The sequence below is a fragment of the Saccopteryx leptura genome, chromosome 1 (assembly GCF_036850995.1).
Source record: "Saccopteryx leptura isolate mSacLep1 chromosome 1, mSacLep1_pri_phased_curated, whole genome shotgun sequence".
Taxonomy (NCBI): domain Eukaryota; kingdom Metazoa; phylum Chordata; class Mammalia; order Chiroptera; family Emballonuridae; genus Saccopteryx; species Saccopteryx leptura.
Genome location: NC_089503.1, coordinates 173666257 through 173683663, shown reverse-complemented (window position 1 = coordinate 173683663; position 17407 = coordinate 173666257).

The window sequence follows — 17407 nt, the reverse complement described above, 5'->3', positions numbered from 1 at the left end:
AAAAAAAAAAAAAAAAAAAAAAAAAAAGAGAAAGAAGAACATCAGACTGTAAGACTGTGGTTTCTAAGGCTTCTGACATTTGTGTCTTTGTTGGCTGCAAATCATCACCTCTGTGCTTTCCTGGGTCACTCCAGCTTCTGGGCTGTGAATCCTTGTCCAAAGTCTCTCTTCCACCAGCACTTTTAAAATGAACCTCCTTCCTTGTGTTATGCTCACGCTGACAGCTGTCAGCATCTGCGGGAGGCTGCTCCACCCTTTGAGGATGTTTTGTGTGACGTTCACCTCCATCCCCACACGTGGTTTATCAGTGTCTACTCTCAAGGACTAGGGAGTCCATCTAGACTCTTTCATAATCATTCATAATATCTCATCTTGTGCTGAACAAACGGACCACATGAGGTTTGTCCTACTGACCTCCAGGTGTTCCTCCCACCTTTCTGGTACAGGTCATGATCCACTCCATCCTGTCCTGACAGGCACTCCACTGTCTCTTGAGAAATTTTAGCAATAATAATTGGTTCCTCACATTAGTTTGGGATTTCTATTTATATTATGTGCATAGTGCAAAATAAAAAATTGAGCAAGTAATTTAGCTTAATGTGATCTTAGATTGGTAGTGATACCATGCTTATGGAGAATATATATATATATATATATATATATATATATATATATATACACATATATATATTTCATATAACATATATAGACAGACAGGACACTTCAGGATAGGGAAGAGGGAACCTTATTCAATATATTAGTCACTCTTTGAATCAAGTGATTAAAATGTAGATTCAAGCCCTGTCCACAATGATCTGCACTACATTTCATTTCACCAGCGCTCACAAAATGAGGTTTAGAGACCCTCATAGGGGCAAATACCTTGATACTGTGCAAACTGGGCAGTGAGAGCTGTCTGCCCCAGGTAAGCAGTGAGGGGGCACACTGTCTATGGAAAATAACAAAGCAACACGAAAACCGCCTAAGCTGTCTTATTGTCTGAGTGCAGACAATTCTAAAACATGGCGGTGATAAAATGTTAGTGTCCTTCTTGAATACTATTTCTCTTAAATTCTGAACTACTGCATCAGTTCCTGCCTTACTTATATAGTAGTATACATGGAAGATTCAAATTAGCTCATTCTTCTTATTTGTTTATAAATATTGTCTTCTTTTATGAACAGTGGATTATATTCCAAAGCAACATAGAAGTCACTTTGGAGAACTCCTATACAGCCCATGTCCCAACAAATTACTTATCATCCTGCTCATAGGTCTTCTCTAAGTCTAAACTCCTATGTTTTTAAAAGAAAAGATCGAGATTATTTTTTTATCTATTAACTATTAATCTGTAAGAAGGAAAGGATAGACCACATGGTTTTCCAGCCTTTTTTCCTCCAATTTTGGAGTTTTAATTTCTGCCCGTGGAGTGCCTAACAACTTATCCATTTCTAACCCAGAAGGGTTGACAACTGCAGCCACTTGAGACTGTACACATCCACACGGGTGGTCAACAAGTCTCAGGACAGCAGAAGCTGGTCTGTGAGATTAGCAACAACTGTCATTTCGTGAATGGAAACCCCCCCCCCCCCAGTTCTTGTATCTTTCAAAGCTGAGGGCATTGGTTAGAGGGTAGGACAAAGGACGGAGAGGTTCCCTGGGAGCAGATGTAGGAGCTGGTCTATTCATGTCACTAAGGAAAGGTGGCCCTGCCCATAAGGGCCTCCCCTGGTGACTCACAGTACCTAGAGCAAGATTTGTTTATTCTGGGGCTCAAGTCACCATTCTAACCCTGGAGTTATTTAAACTCTTACAAGCTGGTAGGGGGTAAGTGGTTTGGGGTGTTAGGGAAAGTAATTGGATTAATGTAATTCTATCTCAGATTACTGCCAAAGCAGTTTATGGTATGCGGGCTTTCTGTGTTACTGAGTGTGGCGAAACACAGCCCGCAGCTCCTGTGACTTTCTTATCTCCCTCACATCAGACCCTTCTGCCAGCCCCCTCACTGCCCAGTGCACCCCAGCCGCACCCAGATACTCTGCTCTCACCTTCCTTACCTGCATCTGATTTTGGCTCCTCCCTTCTTCCCAGGCTTCAGGCTGCAACAAAGCAGAGAAAAACCAGTCTTTCCAATCACACCAAAGCCTTATCTACTGCGAAGTCACTCAACAGGCACATAGACTAATTCAACCACGACCTTATATACAGCAGGGCTTCTCTGCAACCTCCATGTGGAAAGAGGCTAGAAAGGGAAAACACGGAATAAGACATCAGATGTCACATTTCACCAACTCAGGAAAAGAAAAAAAGAATATTACGGACCTTAGTCTCAATGCATTGTTTCTTTTTATTTTTTTTGTATTTTTCCAAAGTTAGAAGCAGGGAGGCAGTCAGATAGACTCATGCCTGCACCCAATCGGGATCCACCCAGCACGCCCACAAGGGGGCGATGCTCTGTCCATCTGGGGCATTGCTCTGTTGCAGCGGGTGCCATTCTAGCGCCCGAGGCGGAGGCCATGGAGCTGTCCTCGATGCCCGGGCCAACTTTGCTCCAGTGGAGCCTTGGCTGCAGTAGGGGAAGAGAGAGAGAGAGAGAAAGGAGAAGGGGAAGGGTGGAGATACAGATGGGTGCTTCTCCTGTGTGCCCTGACCGGGAATCGAAACCAGGACTTCCAAATGCCGGGTGGATGCTCTACCACTGAGCCAACTGGTTAAGACAATGCATTGTTTCTTGTCAAAGATTTACAATTCATTTGAATGGGAACAGAGTTTTGTGGGGTGAAGAATATTGGTCTTGGAGTTTGATGATCAAGTTCAAAGTCTTGTTCTAACAGCTTCACTGTAATTACATAAGTCAACATGGAAATGCCTGACTTATGTAATTGTCAGGGTTGGTAAATATATATTATAAAAATGCAATTTTTTAAAAAATATTCATTGAGAAACTAAGAGGACTCTTCAACCAAGGAACACTGAAGAAGGCACACTGAGACTGGTAGGAAAAGCGGAAACATGGAGAGGTCTGCCCAGCTCCCCAGAGCGAATGGCAGCCAGGAGAGACTCACGTGGTGGCAAGTGAGTTTAGCAGAGAGGAGAGGGTCCTGAGTCCCAGGAACAAAGCCCCATCCTGCAGCCCCAGAGCCTAGAAGAGGCATATGGACAGTATTTAGCTGTAAACAAGACAGGATACTGTTTGTGAGAAAGAGACTGATTTCTCAGACCCAGGATTCTTCTTAAAGGGACCACGCAGAAAACCTCTCTCACAACCATTCACCCAGGGCTCCGGAGGATAGGGAGAGAGGAGAAGACCAGAGTAGCAGGAAGAGAGTGTAATCTAGGAGGCATAGGGAGAAACATTTTGAGAGACAGCCACCCTAACCCATGGGCTGAGTCACTTCCCAAATCTGAAATGAATATTTCCCCTGGAAACAGCAATACCAGCAAAGGGAAGCAGGATACCAGCCAAACAAGCTCTCCTGCAGCACTTAGAGCAGAGTTGCTTAGAAGGAGAGAGCTTTCAGGACTATAGTAGTGAGTGTTAGGTTCTGAGCTGCAGTGCCCCCAACCACACAGCTGAGGGATCACCCGAGAATGGGCAGTGGCAGGACATGGAAGGGTGGTCCTGTTGGCAAGGGCAGAAGCCAGCTGGCCACCACTGAGGCCCTGGTGTGAGCTTGGTCTTGCCTGGCTGGGGAGGAGGGGACATGCAAAAGTGGTCAAGCCCAGCTGTGGGCCACTTACAATCAGCCTGCGGGGGAAAGGCAGGAGCCCTGGAAGGGGCAGAGATCCGACCTTGAGCAAGGGCGCAGGAGCACAGCACTTCCCCGCCCACGGAACCGAGGCTTGTGGCCTGACGTAGTAGCTGGCTTCTCCTGCGGGGGTGGAGCCAAAAGCCCAGAACAGGCGGAGTCCCACTACTGAGTGTGGGCATGCAGTCCCACCCAGCCTGTGGAGCCAAGGCTTACAGCCGTCCCACGAGTGGGCTCCTCCTGCGAAAGCCCAGAATCAGGTGGAGACTCGCAGCTGAGCAAAGGTGCTCACCCCTGCCCTCAGGGCCAAGCATAACACCACCCGCAGGGGAGGGGCGAAGACCAAGTCCACTGAGGCTTGTATACCCAAGCACGTAATCACAGCCACTCCCATGAAGGAGAGGCAGAAACCACAGCAACAGCCCCAGTGGGCAGGCACCAGCAATGCTCATACCTGAATGCCCTAGGCAGCAACAGCAGAGGGGGTGGTGGGCCTGCAGACAGACCACACCTAGGGAACACAGAGGACACACCCAGTGGACTCCAGTGGCCAAAATCTTCTTTTACACAGACAAAATGAGAAAGCAGAGAAAAGCAAGAGAAATCCCCAGAAAAGGACCTGAATGAGTCAGATATAACCAAATTACCAGATGCAGAGTTTAAAATAACTATTGTTAGGATGCTCAAAGATCTTAGAACAACAATAGATAGTCATTATGAACAGCTAAATAAAGAGATAGCAAATATAAAAATGGCGTTGAAATAATAAAAAAAGAATCAGTCAGAAATGACAAATACAATATCAGAAATGAGGAACACAATGGAAGAAATTAAAAGAAGAATAGATGAAGCTGAGGATCAAATCAGTGAGTTAGAGGACAAGATAAATAAAGGCATGGAAGCAGAGCAGAAAAAAGAAAAGAGATCAGAAAGTCTGAGGAAACTCTAAGAGAGCTCTGTGACAACATGAAGAGAAATAACATCCGCATCATAGGGGTTCCTGAAGAAGAAGAGAAAGAACAAGGGTTAGAGACTTTGTTGAAACATATATTAGCTGAAAACTTCCCTCAAGGCAGGAAAACATCTCACAAGTTCAAGAAGCACAGACAACTCCATTAAAGAGAAACCCAAAGAAATCTACACCAAGACACATCATAATTAAAATACCAAAGTTAAGTGATAAAGAGAAAATATTAAAAGCTGCTAGAGAAAAAAAGACTATCACCTACAAAGGAGCCCTCAGAAGGATGACTTCCAACTTCTCAACAGAAACACTTGAGGCCAGAAGGGAATGGCAAGAAATATTCAAAGTAATGCAGAACAAGAGCCTACAACTAAGACTACTTTATCCAGTAAGGCTATCATTTAAAATTGAAGGAGAAATAAAAAGCTTTCCAGACAAAAAAACCCTCAAGGAATTCACTACAACCAAACTAAGGCTGCAAGAAATGCTAAGGGGCCTGTTATAAACACATAAAAGAAGAAAAAGAAAATAGCAAAAGAGGAATACAGTTTTAAAGAACAAAATGGCAATAAACAATTACATATCAATAATAACCTTAAATGTAAATGGATTAAATGATCCAATCAAAAGACAAAGGGTAGCTGCATGGATAAGAAAACAGGCCCCATACATATGCTGTCTACAAGAGACACACCTTAAAACAAAAGATGCACATAGACTGAAGATAAAAGGATGAAAAAAAAATTTTATGCAAATGGAAATGAAAAAAAAGCTGGGGTAGCAATACTTATATCAGACAAAATGGACTTTAAAACGAAGACTATAGTAAGAGATAAAGAAGGTCACTACATAATGATAAAGGGAGTAATACAACAGGAAGATATAACCGTTATAAATATCTATGCACCTAATATAGGAGCACCTAAATATATAAAGCAGGCTTTGATGGATATAAAGGGCGAGATCAACAGCAATACTATAATAGTAGGGGACTTCAATACCCCACTAACATCACTAGATAGATCCTCAAGAAAGAAAATAAACAAAGAAACAGCAGACTTAAAGGACACACTAGATCAATTCGATTTAATAGATATCTTCAGAACCTTTCACCCTAAAGCAGCAGAATATACATTCTTTTCAAGTACTCATGGTACATTCTCTAGGATAGACCACATGTTAGGGCACAAAAGTGCTCTACACAAATTTAAGACCAATGAAATCATATCAAGCACTTTCTCCGATCACAATGGCATAAAACTAGAAATGAACCACAACAGAAAAGCTCAAAAATTCTCAAATACATGGAAACTAAATGGCAGGTTGTTAAATAATGAATGAATTAAAAATGAGATCAAAGAAGAAATTAAAAAATTCCTAGAAACGAATGACAATGAGCATACAATAACTCAAAATTTATGGGACACAGCAAAAGCAGTACTGAGAGGGAAGTTCATAGTACTACAGGCATACTTTAAGAAGCTAGAAAAAGCTCAAATAAACAACTTAACCCTGCATCTAAAAGAACTAGAAAAAGAACAGCAAGTAAAGCCTAAATGTAGTAGAAGGAAGGAAATAATAAAGATCAGAGCAGAAATAAATGACATAGAGGCTAAAGAAACAATACAGAGGATCAATGAAACCAGGAGCTGGTTCATTGAAAAGGTAAACAAGATCAATGAACCTTTAACCAGACTTACCAAGAAAAAAAGAGAGAGGACTCAAATAAATAAAATTAGAAATGAAAGTGAAGAAATAACAACTGACACAACAGAAATACAAAATACTGTAAGAAAATACTATGAAGAACTGTACACCAAAAAACTAGACAACCTAGATGAAATGGACAAATTCCTTGAAACATATAATCTTCCAAAAATTAATCTGGAAGAATCAGAAAACCTAAACAGACTGATTACAACAAATGAGATTGAAACAGTTATCAAAAAACTCCCAAAAAAGTAAAGTCCTGGGCCTAATGACTTCACAAGTGAATTCTACCAAATATTCAAAGAAGAACTAACTCCTATCCTTCTCAAGCTATTTCAAAAAATTCAAGAGGAAGGATGACTTCCAAGCTCCTTTTAAAAGGCGAGTATAATTCTGATTCCAAAACCAGGCAAAGACAACACAAAGAAAGAAAATTATAGGCCAATATCCCTGATGAATTTAGATGCTAAAATTCTCAACAAAATATTAGCAAACTGAATCTAATAATATATGGAAAAAATCATACACCATGATCAAGAGGGATTTATTCTGTGGAAGCAAGGCTGGTACAATATTCACAAATCAATCAATGTGATTCATCACATAAACAAAAGGAAGGTGAAAAACCACATGATAAATTCAATAGGTGCAGAAAAAGCATTTGATAAAATCCAGCAACCATTCATGATCAAAACTCTCAGCAAAGTGGGAATACAGGGAACACACCTCAACATGATGAAGCCATCTATGACAAACCCACAGCCAACATCATACTCAATGGGCAAAAATTAAAAGCAATCCCCTTAAGATCAGGATCGAGGCAGGGGTGCCCCCTTTCACCACTCTTATTCAACACAGTTCTGGAAGTCCTAGGCTCAGCAATCAGACAAGAAGAAGAAATAAAAGGCATTCATGTTGGAAAAGAAGAAGTAAAACTAGCATTATTTGCAGATGATATGATATTGTATATAGAAAACCCTAAAGTCTCAGTCAAAAAACTACTGGACCTGATAAATGAATTCAGCAAGGTGGCAGGATATAAAAGTAATACTCAGAAATCAGAGGCATTTTTATACACTGACAATGAACTTTCAGAAAGAGAAACTAAGGAAGCAATCCCCTTTCCTATTGCAACCAAAAAATAAAGTACCTAGGAATAAATTTAACCAGGGAGATTAAGGACTTGTACTCAGAAAATTATAAAACATTGATAAAAGAAATCAGAAAAGATACAAACAAGTGGAAGCATATATTGTGCTCATGGTTAGAAAGAATAAACATCATTAAAATGTCTATATTACTCAAAGCAATTTATAAATTCAATGCAATACCAATTAAAATACCAATGATTTATTTCAAAGATATAGAACACATATTCCAAAACTTTATGTGAAACCAAAAAAGAACATGAATAGCCTCAGCCATCTTGAAAAGGAAGAATAAAGTAAAAGGTATCACATTTCCGGATATCAAGTTATACTGCAAGGCCATTATACTCAAAACAGCTTGGTACTGGCATAAGAACAGGCATATAGATCAATGGAACAAAACAGAGAACCCAGAAATAAACCCACAGCTCTATGGACAACTGATATTTGACAAAGGAGGTAAGAGCATACAATGGAGTAAAGACAGCCTCTTTAATAAATGGTGTTGGGAAAATCTAACAGCTACCTGCAAAAAAATGAAAGTGGACCACCAACTTACACCATTCACAAAAATAAACTCAAAAAGGATAAAAGACTTAAATGTAAGGCGTGAAACCATAAGCATCTTAGAAGAAAACATAGGCAGTAAGCTCTCTGACATCTCTCGGAGCAATATATTTGCTGATTTATCTCCACGGGGAAGTGAAATAAAAGACAGGATAAACAAATGGGACTATATCAAACTAAAAAGCTTCTGCACAGCTAAAGACAATAAGAACAGTATAAAAAGACAAACTACACAATGGGAGAATATATTTGACAATGCATCTGATAAGGGTTAATAACCAAAATTTATAAAGAACTTGTAAAACTCAATACCAGGAAGACAAACAATCCAATCAAAAATGGGCAAAAGAAATGAATAGACACTTCTCCAAAGAGGACATACAGATGGCCAATAGGCATATGAAAAAATGCTCAACATCACTAATCATTAGAGAAATGCAAATTAAAACCACAATGAGATATCACCTCACACCAGTCAGAATGGCACTCATCAACAAAACAACACAGAATAAGTGCTGGCGAGGATGTGGAGAAAATGGAACCCTCCTGCACTGCTGGTGGGAACGCAGACTGGTGCAGCCACTGTGGAAAACAGTATGGAGATTTCCCAAGAAATTAAAAATTGAACTACCTTTTGACCCAGCTATACCACTTTTAGGAATATACCCCAAGAACACCATAGCACTATTTGAAAAGAAGAAGAAATGCACCCTGATGTTTATGGCAGCATTGCTCACAACAGCAAAAATCTGGAAACAGCCCAAGTGTCCATCAGTGGACAAGTGGATTAAAAAGCTTTGGTACATATATACTATGGAATACTACTCAGCCATAAGAAATGATGACATTGGATCATTTACAACAACATGGATGGACCTTGATAACATTATACTGAGTGAAATAAGTAAATCAGAAAAAACTAAGAACTGTATGATTCCATACAAAAGTGGGACATAAAAATGAGACTCAGAGTCGTGGACAAGAGTGTGGGGGTTACGGGGTGGGGTGGAGGAGAGGGAGGGTGTTGGGGGAGGGGAGGGGCACAAAGAAAACCAGTTAGAAGGTGACGGAAGACAGTTGGACTTTGGGTGATGGGAATGCAGCATAATCAAATGTCAAAATAACATAGAGATGTTTTCTTTTTTTTTTTTTTTTTTTATATATAATTTTATTTTTTTTAATGGGGTGACATCAATAAATCAGGATACATATATTCAAAGATAACAAGTCCAGGTTATCTTGTCGTTCAATTATGTTGCATACCCACCACCCAAAGTCAGATTGTCCTCTGTCACCTTCTATCTTGTTTTCTTTGTGCCCCTCCCCACCCCCTATCCCTCTCCCATTCCCCCCTCCCCCCCCGTAACCACCACACTCTTATAAATGTCTCTTAGTTTCACTATTATGTCCCACCTACGTATGGAATAATACAGTTCCTGTTTTTTTCTGATTTACTTATTTCGCTTCGTATCATGTTATCAAGATCCCACCATTTTGCCGTAAATGTTCCGATGTCATCATTTCTTATGGCTGAGTAGTATTCCATAGTGTATATGTGCCACATCTTCTTTACCCAGTCATCTATTGATGGGCTTTTTGGTTGTTTCCATGTCCTGGCCACTGTGAACAATGCTGCAATAAACATGGGGCTGCATGTGTCTTTACGTATCAATGTTTCTGAGTTTTTGGGATATATACCCAGTAGAGGGATTGCTGGGTCATAAGATAGTTCTATTTTCAGTTTTTTGAGGAACCACCATACTTTCTTCCATAATGGTTGTACTACTTTACATTCCCACCAACAGTATATGAGGGTTCCTTTTTCTCCACAGCCTCTCCAACATTTGCTGTTACCTGACTTGCTAATAACAGCTAATCGAACAGGTGTGAGGTGGTATCTCATTGCCGTTTTGATTTGCATTTCTCTAATAGCTAAAGAAGATGAGCATCTTTTCATATATCTGTTGGCCATTTGTATTTCTTCCTGGGAGAAGTGTCTATTCATATCCTCTTCCCATTTTTTTATTGGATTGTTTGTTTGTTTGTTGTTGAGTTTTATGAGTTCTTTGTATATTTTGGATATTAGGCCCTTATCTGAGCTGTCGTTTGAAAAAATCATTTCCCATTTAGTTGGCTTTCTGTTTATTTTGTTATCAGTTTCTCTTGCTGAGCAAAAACTTCTTAGTCTGATGTAGTCCCATTCATTAATTTTTGCCTTCACTTCTCTTGCCTGTGGAGTCAAATTCATAAAATGCTCTTTAAAACCCAGGTCCCTGAGTTGAGTACCTATGTCTTCTTCTATGTACTTAATTGTTTCAGGTCTTATGTTTAGATCTTTGATCCATTTTGAGTTAATTTTTGTACAGGGGGAGAGACTGTAGTCCAGTTTCATTCTTTTGCATGTGGCTTTCCAGTTTTCCCAGCACCATTTATTGAAGAGGCTTTCTTTTCTCCATTGTGTGTTGTTGGCCCCTTTATCAAAAATTATTTGACTATATATATGTGGTTTTATTTCTGGACTTTCTATTCTGTTCCATTGGTCTGAGTGTCTATTTTTCTGCCAATACCATGCTGTTTTGATTGTCGTGGCCCTATAATAGAGTTTGAAGTCAGGTATTGAAATGCCCCCAGCTTCATTCTTTTTCTTTAGGATTGCTTTGGCTATTCGGGGTTTTTTATAGTTCCATATAAATCTGATGATTTTTTGCTCTATTTCTTTAAAAAATGTCATTGGAAGTTTGATGGGAATTGCATTAAATTTGTATATTGCTTTGGGTAATATAGCCATCTTGATTATATTTATTCTTCCTAGCCAAGAAAAAGGTATATTCTTCCATCTCATTATATCTTTTTCGATTTCCCTTAACAATGGTTTATAGTTTTCATTATATAAGTCCTTTACATTCTTTGTTATGTTTATTCCTAAGTATTTTATTTTTTTTGTTGCAATCGTGAAGGGGATTGTTCTTTTGAGTTCCTTCTCAGTTGTTTCATTGTTGGCATATAGAAAGGCTATTGACTTCTGTATGTTAATTTTGTATCCTGCGACCTTACTGTATTGGCTTATTGTTTCTAGTAGTCTTTTTGTGGATTCTTTGGGGTTTTCGATGTATAGTATCATATCATCTGCAAAAAGTGATACCTTTACTTCTTCTTTTCCGATATGGATGCCTTTTATTTCTTTGTCTTGTCTGATTGCTCTGGCTAGAACCTCTAGTACCACATTAAATAAGAGTGGAGAGAGTGGACAACCCTGTCTTGTTCCTGATTTAAGGGGGAAAGCCTTCAGTTGTGTGCCATTTAATATGATGTTAGCTGATGGTTTATCATATATGGCCTTTATCATGTTGAGATATTTTCCTTCTATACCCATTTTGTTGAGAGTCTTAAACATAAAATTGTGTTGTATTTTATCGAAAGCCTTTTCTGCGTCTATTGATAAGATCATGTGGTTTTTGTTCTTTGTTTTGTTGATATGGTGTATTACATTAACCGTTTTACGTATGTTGAACCATCCTTGAGATTCTGGGATGAATCCCACTTGATCATGATGTATTATTTTTTTAATATGTTGTTGTATTCGATTTGCTAGCATTTTGTTTAGTATTTTAGCATCTGTATTCATTAGAGATATTGGTCTGTAGTTTTCTTTTTTTGTGCCATCCTTGCCTGGTTTTGGTATGAGGGTTATGTTGGCTTCGTAAAATGTGTTTGGAAGTATTGCTTCTTCTTCAATTTTTTGGAAGACTTTGAGTAGAATAGGAACCAAGTCTTCTTTGAATGTTTGATAAAATTCGCTGGTATAGCCGTCAGGGCCTGGACTTTTATTTTTGGGGAGGTTTTTAATGGTTTTTTCTATTTCTTCTCTACTGATAGGTCTGTTTAGGCTTTCTGCTTCTTCTTGACTCAGTCTAGGAAGGTTGTATTTTTCTAGGAATTTATCCATTTCTTCTAGGTTGTTGAATTTAGTGGCATAAAGTTTTTCATAGTATTCTACAATAATTCTTTGTATATCTACGGTGTCCATGGTGATTTCTCCTCTTTCATTTTGGATTTTGTTTATATAAGTTCTTTCTCTTTTTTCCTTGGTAAGTCTTGCCAAGGGTTTGTCAATTTTGTTGATCTTTTCAAAGAACCAGCTCCTTGTTCTATTAATTTTTTCTATAGTTTTTCTGTTCTCTAATTCATTTATTTCTGCTCTGATTTTTATTATCTCCTTTCTTCGGCTGGTTTTGGGTTGTCTTTGTTCTTCTTTTTCTAGTTCCTTAAGGTGGGAAGTTAAGTGATTCACTTGGGTTCTCTCTTGTTTGTTCATATATGCCTGAAGTGATATGAACTTCCCTCTTATCACTGCTTTTGCTGCATCCCATAGATTCTGATATGTCGTATTGTCATTTTCATTAGTCTGTATATATCTTTTGATCTCTGCACTTATTTCTTCTTTGACCCATTCATTTTTTAAAAGTATGTTGTTTAGTTTCCACATTTTTGTGGGATTTTTTTCCTCTTTTTTGCAGTTGAATTCTAGTTTCAAGGCTTTATGATCAGAAAATATGCTTGGTACAACTTCAATTTTTCTGAATTTGCTGATGTTGTTTTTGTGGCCCAACATATGGTCAAATCTTGAGAATGATCCATGTACACTGGAGAAAAATGTATACTCAGTCACTTTGGGATGAAATGTCCTGTAGATGTCTATCATATCCAGGTGCTCTAGTGTTTTGTTTAAGGCCACTATGTCTTTGTTGATTCTCTGTTTGGATGACCGATCTAGAGCCGTCAGCGCTGTATTGAGGTCTCCAAGTATGATTGTGTTTTTGTCAGTTTTTGTTTTAAGATCAATAAGTAGCTGTCTTATATATTTTGGTGCTCCTTGGTTTGGTGCATATATATTAAGAATTGTTATGTCTTCTTGATTCAGTGTCCCCTTAGCCATTATGAAATGGCCATTTTTGTCTCTGAGTACTTTTCCTGTCTTGTAGTCAGCATTATCCGATATGAGTATTGCTACACCTGCTTTTTTTTGGATGTTATTTGCTTGGAGTATTGTTTTCCAGCCTTTCACTTTGAATTTGTTTTTATCCTTGTTACTTAGATGAGTTTCCTGTAGGCAGCATACAGTTGGATTTTCTTTTTTAATCCATTCTGCTACTCTGTGCCTTTTTATTGGTGAGTTTAATCCGTTTACATTTAGTGTAATTATTGATACTTGTGGGTTCCCTATTGCCATTTTATATCTTGCTTTCTGTTAGTTTTGTGTCTTGTTTGATCCTTCTCTTTTGTTTTTCTATCTTTTGTTTTTATTTGGTTGTATTCCATACATCTTTCCACTGTTGCTATCTTTTTTATCTCATGTGCTTCTGTGGTGGTTTTTTCAATGGTGGTTACCTTTGAGTAATGAAAAGGGTCCCTACCCTGTTCATTGTAGCGAACTATTTTGTGAGTACTTTTGCACTCCATCGTCCTTTGCTACTGTTAATCTCCATCTTCTCCCCCTCTTTCTTTTTGTTGTTGTCACAGTTTAAATTTGGTTTTATTGTGTTCTTCTTGGAGCTTTTACTTGTGGCTCTGTTTTTTTTTGTTCTTTGTATCTGATTGGAGAACCCCCTTTAGTAATTCCTGGAGTGGGGGTTTTCTGATGATAAATTCCCTCATCTTTTCTGTATCTGTGAATGTTTTTATTTCTCCTTCATATTTGAAGGATAGCTTTGATGGGTATAGTATTCGTGGCTGAAAGTTCCTCTCTTTCAGGACTTTAAATATTGGGGTCCATTCTCTTCTAGCTTGTAGAGTTTCTGCTGAGAAATCTGATGATAATCTAATGGGCCTTCCTTTAGATGTTGTATTCTTCTTTTCCCTGGCTGCCTTGAGAATTTTTTCTTTGCTGTTGGTTTGTGTCAATTTCATTATGATGTGCCTTGTAGTAGGTTTGTTGGGGTTAAGAAAACTTGGAGTTCTGTTTGCTTCTTGAACTTGAGGCTTTAGTTCTTTCCACAGGCTTGGGAAGTTCTCATCTATTATTTGTTTGAGTATGTTCTCCATTCCATTTTCTCTCTCTTCTCCCTCTGATATACCTATTATTCTTATGTTATTCTTTTTGATGGAGTCAGATAATTCTTGTAGGGCTATCTCATTTTTTTTAATTTTTGAGTCTCTTTCTTATTCTCTCTGTTGTGCCTCAAGTTGCTTGTCTTCTATTTCACTAATCCTCTCTTCTATCTGACCTGTTCTATTAGCTAAGCTTGTTACTTCGTTTTTCAGCTCGTGAATTGAGTTTTTCATCTCTGTTTGATTTGTTTTTATAGTTTCAATTTCCTTGGACATATATTCTTTGTTTTCATTGAGTTGTTTTCTGAGCTCCCTAAATTGCCTTTCTGTGTTTTCTTGTATATCTCGGAGGATTTTTAGGATTTCTATCTTGAATTCTCTGTCATTTAGCTCCAAGGTTTCCAATATATTAAATTTTTTCTCCATAGATTTTTTCCTCATCTAGCTGTGTTACCTCTCTTTCTTTTGTATCCATGATATTCGATTTTCTCTTCTTTAATGGCATCTGAGGGTGGTTTTGTTGATAGTATTAATGAGATTTAATAAAGAATAAAAAGTTTAAAAAAATAATAAAAAAAAATCGAAAAAGTTGTTTTTTTTTTAAAAAAAATTAATAATGAAATAAAGAAAAATAAAATAAAATAAAAATTAAAAAAAAAAAAGGAGGAAATTATTCCCCCCCTCCTTTTTTCCTCTCCTCTCCTCTCCCCTCTTTCTTGATAAAATCTTGTGGTGGACTGTGAATTATAACAAACAATGCCTGTGATGGAGGGCCTGAATTGGGGAAAAGTAATAAAGGGGCAAACAAAAAAAAAAAAAAAAAAAAAAGAAAAAAGAAAAAAAAAAAAGAGTGTATGGACCCACAAAAAGCAAATAAGGAAAAAATTTGGGTCAAGAATAAAATGATTTTCTTTTAGGTTTTGGTTGTCTAAGAGTTATGATGAGAGGATTAAGAGGAAAACGGAAAAATGGGGGGACAAATTAAAAAATTACTATTGTATTTAGTGGAACAAGAACTAGATAATATGGAAAGCCAGGGATGGGAGCACTGCTAGTGAGTTAAAAAGGTGAAGTAAAAACCCCCCAGAATGCCACAAACATAAGTTTGAGTCCCAGAAAAGATAATTTGTTTGTTATTGAGGTTTGAGTGAGAGGAGATGTAAAGGAGAAAGGAAGAAACTAATATAGAGGGAGAAAAGAAAGAGAGAGAGTGAAAAAAAAAAGAGGGAACCATTAAAAGAAGAAAAAAGAAAGGAGAGAGAGAGAGAGAGTTAAGGGTTTTGGAGTGCAACCCTCATAGAGAGAAAGGAAGAGAAGAGAAAAGATAATGGGAGATGTAACACTTATGGGTAGTGTAGTTCAAGGAGAGGAGAGAGTAAGACCGGTAGAGAGTTAATCGGCCAAATTGGAGGAGGAAAAAAAAAGTATCAAGAATGAAGATAAGAGAAACAAACGAACAAATATAATAAAATGGGATAGGTTATAAAGTCTGCAGATTATTCTTGATTTTGAGAGGTTATCTTCTTGCTTTTTCTTTTCTCTCCCTCTTCCTGGTCGGTGACTCTGTACCCCGGGTTTTGCCCCTTTGCCACGCTCAGGTGGAGGTTTGCAGTTGATAAGTCTCTATGGCAATGTCATGTATTGTGCTTTAGTCTCGTTGGCAGTCTAGGCTATTAGCATTTATAGGCTCCGACAGTGAGAGAGTCCGTGTTCCTGGAGCCTTTCTCCTAGTCTTTCCTTCCTCAATTAGTAGCCTGATAATCCAGCTATGGGGTTGCTGCTGCCTCTGCCTGGATAGTAAGAGGCTCAAAGAGCTGGCAACTCCCCACTCTATTTCCACTCAGCACAGGGCTCTGGGTAAGGCTCAGTCAGTCAGAGCTGCTAGCATAATCAGGCGGGCTTTCCGGCCATTCAAAGACCTCTGGCTCTGCCACTCTGTCCGGTAACACAAGCGGGTGCCCACTTCCGGGGCGCTTGGAGGAAACTCTCACTCACTGGCTGCGCGCACAGACCAGGATATCCGGCCAGCAGTCTCACGCTCTGTGTGAAACCCCCAACCGCAGGGAAAAATTGCAGCGTTGGAATTGAGTCTCGCTCCGTCCCCGTTCGCGAATTTTGCAAGGCGCTGTGGCGGCCCGAGATTCCACTTTGGCCCACACAAAGGCCCCTGACTCTGCTCCTCTATGCGATAACACGGGCGCGCACTGCCGAGGCACTCGGAGGAATCGCTCACTCCTTATCTGCGCGCGCAAACCAGGATATGAGGCCGGCCGCGTTTCCCTCTGAGTGAAACACCTTCGGCAAGGAAAATCTCCACCGTTGGAATTAGTTCTCACTCCCTCCCGTGCGTGGCTTTCCCAGGGCGCTGGGGCTGCCCAGAGACTCTGCCCTTGGCCCACAGAAAGGCCTCTGACCCTGCCTCTCCGTGAGGCAACACGGGCACTGACTCCCGGGGCCTAGGAAGAAATCTCTCGCCCACTAACTGCGCACCGACCAGGAGACCGGGTAAAATGGCCGCGCCGCTTGTCTTTCTTTGTTTGGGTTTGGCGCGAGTGTTAGCTTGTATTGCCCGGGTTGCCACAGGATCAGATTTTCCTCGGCTTGGATCTCCGTGCCACAGCCTGGTTCGGCCGTTTGTTTCGCGGCCTGGATGTATTCACCCCCTTTGCCCGCCTCAGTTTCTATATTCACAGTTACCAGAGAAAGCCGCCCTGTTTAGGTTAGTGAGGAAGGCGGAGCATTTCTTACTCCCTATTTCCTTCGGGGTTTGGTTATATATTTAGCCAATTTTTCACTCAATCATACCTTTGGGTGTATTGCGAAGCATCTGGAAGCTCCAAGTATAGGTTTTTCTGTTTCTGGTTGAAGATCTTGTTGAGTTTTGGGGGAGATTTATCGGTATCGCTTCCTACCCCGCCATTACTCTGACCGAGATGTTTTCTCTGAACATATATACCCTGATCTGTCAATGTCACTCCATTAAAATTAATTTAAAAAAATATTCATTGATCAGGCCTTACTTGGTAATAATTTACAACTAAATGCAATTTTTCTGTGAAATAGTATTACAGTTAAAATCCTTTTGGAATCAGCTAAAATTCAGCACTTTATCAAGTTAAAATGGCTTTCCCTTGGTTAATTCCCATCCCTGAAGGTATGCCTACAGTACATAAAATTATCACCTACTAACTGTCTTTGTTGAGGGCATGGTCATCCCTTCC